The sequence below is a fragment of the Penaeus monodon genome, chromosome 9 (genome assembly GCF_015228065.2).
Source record: "Penaeus monodon isolate SGIC_2016 chromosome 9, NSTDA_Pmon_1, whole genome shotgun sequence".
Taxonomy (NCBI): Eukaryota; Metazoa; Arthropoda; class Malacostraca; order Decapoda; family Penaeidae; genus Penaeus; species Penaeus monodon.
This window is the reverse complement of record NC_051394.1, coordinates 8138737-8146405: the sequence shown is the minus strand read 5'-3', so window position 1 is coordinate 8146405 and position 7669 is coordinate 8138737.

Here is a 7669-nt window from a genome sequence, read left to right as displayed (position 1 = left end):
CAAATCTATTGCTATGTTGTCCGGGCTGTAGCGTTACCATTTTTTATTCTATGAAGTCATACTGTACTTTTTCCCCCTTATGTTGGTCCTCTTCTTCTTTCCGATGAAGGGGCCTCCCCCTCTTTCATCTTCAAACAGTTCAGTTGAGCGTGCTTTTAATTATTTTAGAGAGAATGATTACCTAAAAGGTAACACCGGCACTCTCCCTGGAAAGGAACTGGGCCCCCACCCCGTATCACTCCAAGAGCATCAAGCATGAAAGCGCAATTAGTATCATGCTGTGACCCCTGCGGCTCAAACAAACCTACCGTTTAAAAAAAAAAAAAAGAAAAAGTTGGTCCCTCTACTTTTTTTCCTATGACAGGCCTCCTCCTCTTTCATCTTCAAAAAGTTCACCGATGTACTCTATCCTCTGCTCATGATATCTTCTTTCTCCAGGGGTATATTCCATCTTTTTGCTCTTATGCACCCCCTTTAAAGCACACTTTCCCCCCCACTTTTACTTGATTTCTTGAAGCATTTCCCCGATCCTTATTCTTTAAGCTCTCAACTGCTCCATTTTCTGTTGAGCCAGTTTCTTTTCCCGTTGCATTTCTTTTTTTTGCTCTCATCCAGTTTTTTTTTATTTTTTTATATTTTTCTGCTTTGTAGCCTTTTCTATCCATCATCAATATCTCGCTTCATATTTTTGTTTTGCCTTTGTTTTCTTCTTTGGCAGAACACTCTCTGCACCCCCAAAATGGCGTCTCGAAAAATAAACCCAAACATCTGGTGTTTAAATTACGCTCTCCAAGCACTATAGCGATTTTTAAAATCTACCCTAATGTTCTTTCATTTTTTGGGTTTTGTTTTTGTTCCCACCCAATTTTGATGTTCCTTTGGTTTTTTAGTTTCCTGAGTTAACCTGCGTGGGAAACACAGTACTATCACTGGCACAAAACTGCTCCTGGGGACCCTTTTTTCCGTTTAAATGCGTTTCCCGAACCTCTGATTAACTGTTTTGTAACGATTTGTTGGACTTCTATCACCCGGATTTACCCTGGTACAACCTTCTATGGTGTTGGAAACCGGTTTTATAATCACTTGGATATTTTCCCCGACAAACCCTTCAACCATCTTCTCCTCCACTTTGTTCCCAAACCCCGGGGGTCCAACAATATTTCCTTTTCCCTTTCCCTTTTCCTACCTTCACATTCATTTTCCCCTGATTAAATTTTCGTGTTTTTTAAATTTTTTTTGCCTTCTCTAAATCCTTGTGATTGCCTCAATTTCCTCATCTGTATCTCTATGTTGGAGCATATACCCAATGTGGGTAATTAAAAAGTTGCCTTTCAATTTTCCCCAAAAGATTCTTTCCCAAAAAACCCAGAATCCCTCCCTCTTTGATCTTTTTTTGTCCGTATTTCCGCTACACCTGTTACATCTTTTGCCTCCTGAAAATCTTTTCTCACTAATTTCTTTCCCGCCCTTTTTCCATTCTTTCATTATTCTTTGTATGTTAATCTTTTAAACGATCAATTTTTTTTACATTCTCTAGTTTTCCCTTTTCACTCATTGTTCTTACATTCCCATTCCATTCTCAGGTTCTTTTTTTGCGAACAGAGCTTGATGACGGTCGGTGTCACCTGTTTCTCATGACAACATACCGGCGAGGGATTTTTGCCAAAAGCAAAAGAAAATCCATTTTCCAGTTTGCCCCTTGATTCGTTCTCTTTTTCTTTAAGTAGGTTTTTGTCTGAGCCGCCGTGGGCACACATGATACTTAAATTTTAGTTTTTATGTTTTAATGCTCTTTGGGTGAGTACGTGGGAGGGTCCCCCCTTCCTTTCCCCGGAGAGTGCTGGTGTTACCTTTTTAGGTAAACACTTGATTCATTACTGGACATTAAACCACGATTTTCTTTGGGATTTTACGCGTGGGGTACCCAATTTTCCCTTTTGCCCAATAATTTTAAGGGGTTACCATCTCCTTTTTAGAATTCTTCCCCTAAATTTTGTTAGCTGTTGATTTTTAGGCTGCGATTTTGCTTTTTAAGAGTAAGACCTTTTGTCCCCGCTTCTCAGCCAGAAGACTTCCCCGTAACCCTGGGGAAGGGCCCCCAAAAAACTAAAACCCTCGCTGGATGCAAGCAAATTTCTATGGGCCCCCGGGGGGAATGGATTTCCCTTGGGAATTTAAGCGGTGGTTTCCGTTGCCCTTTCCCCCCGGTGTTTTTTCGACCCCTCTCTTTTCCCGGGGCTGGGCCGCACTGACTTGGGGCTGGCCCACCCACCCCGTGGCCCCGGTGCAACGAGGGGAAATTCCTTGCCCAAGGGAAAAAACCCCGCCCGGGCCTTTTCTCGAACCCTCGAACTTAGATTGGGGTCTGCAGCTTTTATCCCAGGCTCTACCCCCTCGGGCCCCCCGGCGTCATTGTAAAAGTACAGGACTTTTTTCTGACTGCATTTAAAGGCAATGCATTCTAGGCAAAATAACAAGAGACCTTCAGAATTCATATAGCAGATGATAAACCGTACATAGAAAATTATTTAATAGCCACAGAGTAAAAACCTATATTGTAACAATTATGAAATTAGATTTTGCGTAAGTGCATTAATTAGTAGATTGGTCCTCGTAAGTTAGTTATCCTTTTGCCAGAATGCTAAAGGTAGCTTGGAAGCAATTAAGTTAAGAAGTCAACTATCAAACTCTTGAAACCTGCATTTTCTACACGAATGCCTTAAATTTTTAAATGTAGAAAAGGTTTAGTGACAATGAATATCTTCACAAAGCACGGGTTTTATCTGACAAAAATTTTAATTATTCTTCTTCAAAAAATGAAAAAGTAATCAGAACCAGCAAATAATCTCTTGCTTGTGTGAAAATTACTTTCTCATTAACAAACCTTTTCTTTTTTGCCACAACGAAAACGTTCACCTAATACTTTGGTTCAAATTAATGATACTGAAAATGACTCCCAAAAAGGCCAGGGCCAATATAAATTTAGCCTCCACAAAGACCTCATTTCCCCATGTTTTCTTCAAGTTAGCAAAATTATCGTACGATTAATAAGAAAATATTTAGGTTTATTAAAAAAACACTCGATTTTAAAAACTTAAAGAACAAAGGAAGAAGGAAATTTTTGTATTTTTGATCTTTTAATCACAGAAATTAAAAACAATTTCGTATCGAATTTAGTTGGGCGCCCTAAGTTGGAAGGGGCGGGAAATTCGTCGGGGTCGCGCTGCGGTTGCGGGCCTCCCCCGGCGGCGAAGGCGATCTGGCGAGGACGAACTGAGGGATTGGGTGGGGAACTGAGCACGGCGGTGGGGCCCCGGGGCTGGAAACCGTTCTCATCAGCCCGAACGGACATGGATTTTAGTGCCGCGGGAGTGTACCCATATAAAAATTAAAATGTATTCTGCAGTATATGACAAACGATTCAAGCACAAAACTTCAAATGCATCGGGGTATGAATAGTTGAAAGAAGAACGTTTTAAATCACGAGTATTCTCCCCTTGATCACTGGTCCCCGTCGCCGTCGGGGTCCCAAATGGGAGAAGCTGATGCCGTTGGCAGCTTCGAAGTCGAAGTTTTTAATTCCTCTTCCCGTGACGCGGTCGTCCTTGAGGTTGGCACGAATCGACCTCCTCGCTCGACGCAGCACGAGGAGCGCCATAGCTGTACTGTGTCGGTGTGTTGTGTTGTGTGTGTGGGGTGTGTGGTTTTTTTGTGTGTGTGTGTGTGTGTGTGTGTGTGTGGTTTTGTGTGTTGTGGGGTGTGTTTTTGTGTTTGTGTGTTTGTGTGTGTGTGTGTGTGTTGTGGTGTGTTGTTTTGGTGTTGTGTTTTGTATGTTTTGGGTTATGTGTTTTTTGTGTTGTGTGTGTTGTGTTGTGGTGGTGTGTGTGTGTGTGTGTGTGTGTGGTGTGTGTGTGTGGGGGGTGTGTGTGTGTGTTCTGTACTTATATGTGTATATATTACATCACATACACAAAAAAACAGATATAATTTATTTTTAAATACATAATTATATTTAAAATTTTATATTTTAATTAATATATATTATATATTATTATATATAATATATTAAGGACAAATTCCCCCCGGGGATATCTGAAAAAAACCAAAGTAATTGAAACAAAAAGATGCCTAAAAAAAAAGGGGTATAAATAATCCAGTTGAAAAGTAATTTAAAAAAAAAATACAAAAATTTCAAAGATTATTGCGACAAGAAAGGAAAAAATTTAAATGAACATTGCCAAAAATTGGGAAAAACTTTCTATCAATAAACAACTAAAGAATCTCCCAAGGATAGGGAAACATCACACGAAAATTTTTAAACCCTCAATGACCTATCAAAACTGAAGATGGACTTGTTTTATTTTGGGGAAAAAAGATCAAGATAGATGGAATAAATATTTTTTCCAACTTAACAAAAGAATAAAACAAACAACAACTTTAAATTAACTCATGACGCGAAGATAACCCACCGCCACTGCGGGCAAATTTAAAACCTAAAAAAATAAAAAAATAAAAAAGCCCCGGAATGATAAAATAACAGCAGAACTAATTAAAAATGCTGGCGAAAGTGTTAATACTTCTACAAACTTTTACAAAAATTTGAATTGAAAAAAAATGGCCAAAAACCTGGGTAAAATCGTCTTTACTCCCCCAACCAAAAAAAGGTACGCACCCCAAATGAAACAATAATAGGAAAAATTCCCTTAATAAGCCAGCAAAAAATTTTGTTGAAAATTTTTGCTGAAAGAATAAATTGGGTTTAAGAGAAAAATTGCAGACGAACAAGCAGGTTTTTCGCCCGGGGAAAGGTCCCGAAACCAGATTCCTAAATTTAAAATTGATCTAGAAAAAAACGGAAAACATAAAAAAGACCTATACCTTGTTTAAGTTATGTAAAAGTTTTAAACTGTTGATCGTATCTCGGGAAATAACATGTACAATAAATTTCCCAAAACACATCCCAATTAAAAAAAAGCCTTGTATCCCAACAAAAAGCACTGTAAGAACCACTTATGGGTTAACAGAATGTTCAAAGGGTCAAAAAAGGAGTCGACAGGGTTGCTTCTGTCCCGCCTTTTTAATTATTTCTGAAATAATTAAAAGGGTCTCTGAAATTTTGAAGGAACCTGTGGATTTTTTGGAGGTACAAAAATAAAATCTGAGGTCGCCGTGATATATTTTGATTCCCAAACAGATCATAACTACAAAAACTCTAGAAAAGTTGAAAGCAACGAAAAGGCTGCTTATTTCTTAATGCCAAGAAAACTAAGCATGAAGATTAAAAGAAAAACCGGCAATAAAACTGATAATTTTTACAATCATGGAATGATTTGAAAAATTGAAAGAGTTCATTTTATCTTGGAGCTTTTTTAAACTAATACATATGATGATTCACCGAGAAAAAAAGAAAATTTAAAACCATTCCCAAAAAGCGCACATTGCCCAAACACTGGAAAAAAACGAAGCATTACCTTACAGACAACTGAGGTTTTTAAACTCTTTAGTTTTCCCCAAATTGCTCATATGTTTGAGTTTTGGGGTGTTGAATAGAAGCCCAAAGAAAAGATCAATATTTTAAATGTGTTTTTCAGACGAGTATTTGATATTAGCTGGACAAGAAAAAACAAAGATGAAGTGCTAAAAATAATTGTAAAGACCGACTGTTTGGCATCTTAAAACAAGAGGAAATTGTTTTTTGGGTCATGTATGGAAGAAATTGAGAAAAACTTGCTACGGGGAGGTGATAGGAACAGGGAGAGCAAACCGAGACAAGACTGAGCGCAATATCAAGATATTTTGCGGGCTGTCGATGGTTAAGGGGAAGAAAGGGCGTAAGATCAGTTTAGTGGCGAAGGATGGTGGAGAGGTCCCAGGCTGCTCAAACCAATGAGCATACCGTTATTGATTGATATATTAATATATTTATATATATATTTTATATATAATATATTTTATATATTATATATATTAAAATAAAATATATATATATATATAAGCGTGTGCGTGTCTATATGCATGAAGAGAGAGGGAGAAAGTTGCGAAGAAATGTAGGAATAGAAACTTCTAAGCTGAGAAGCAAAGTTTTTTTCATCTTCAAACAGCATTTAATCTGCAAACCATTTGTAGTGTTTACATAAACTTTGTTAATAACAGCTCACTGTATGCATGTAAATTATTAGCAACTTGCTCCAAGGAGAAGAGACAAGAAAAGGAGGAAAGAGAGAAGGAGAGAAAAAAGAGGGAAGAGAGAAAATAGAAAGAAAACAAAACAGGATTATCTTCAAATTCGGTTGTTTTTTTTATTTTTTTTTTTATATTTTTCATCTTTCTGATCATCTATAAAAATTTAATGATGTAGATAATCAAACAAAAATTTCACACGCGGTGATATTCTAAAAAAAATATATAGTATTTATTATAATATATATATATAAAATATATATATATATATTATATATATATTATATATTATATATCTTATATATATATAATTAATATACATACATACACGCACACCACACACACAAAACACACACACACCACACACACACACATACATAATATATATATATATTAAAATATTTTATATTTTATATATATATATATATTAAAATTTTAAAATATATATAATATATATATAATATATTATATATATTTATATTATATATATATATTATAGTATATATATCATTATTATATATATATATATATATATTATATATATATATAACATATAAAACACACACAAACACACGCACAACAAAAACAGCAAAACACAACAAAAACAATTACAATACATATCGAACAAACAAACAGGCACACAAACAAACACCCACAACAAAACAATGACAATATATCAAAAACAACAACCCACACAACAACAACAACACAGCAACAAAAACAATGACAATATCAGCAAAGAAACAGGGAAACATGAGGATTGCCAAAACCATTAAATTTTTATCAAGAGGTAAAATGTACATTTTACGAGCCAATTTTTGGGCCCATTTTATGTAACTGCATTTTATCCCCAAAGTAGGGCTCGTAAAGTTCGTAGAACTAGAAACGAATTCGAAAATTTTTTTTTTACTTCCGGTGTGAGCGTCATAGAAAAGGAAAAGCGATCGCTGGACGAGCAATTTTCTTTCATTCTCTCTCTCTTTCTTTCCTCTCTCTCTCTTTTCGGCTCTCTCTCCATCTCTCTTCCCCCGTTCTCTCTTCTCCCTCTCCCCTCTCTCTCTCTCTCTCTCTCTCCCCTCTCGCCCCTCTCTCTCTATATATTATATTTTATATATATATAAAATATATTTATATATATAGTATATATATATATATATATATGTTGTTGTGTGTGTTGTGTGTGTGTGTGTGTGTGTGGTGTGTGTTTGTATGTGTGTATGTGTGTTGTGTGTGGTGTGTGTGTGTGTGTGTGTGTTGTGGTGTGTGTTTTGTAGGTTTTGTGTGTGTGTGTGTTGTGTGTGTGTGTGTGTGTGTTTGGTGTTTGTGTGTTTGTATGTCTGTCTCAACTTTATGTTACTATTAAACTATCACATTACTATTACTATCACATTAATCTGAATCTTCATTTCAGCATTACCCACCCTTTTAAAACATGCATATCGGTTAAGGAACTCTAAGATTAAATCCGAAACGACTAAAATACAGACCA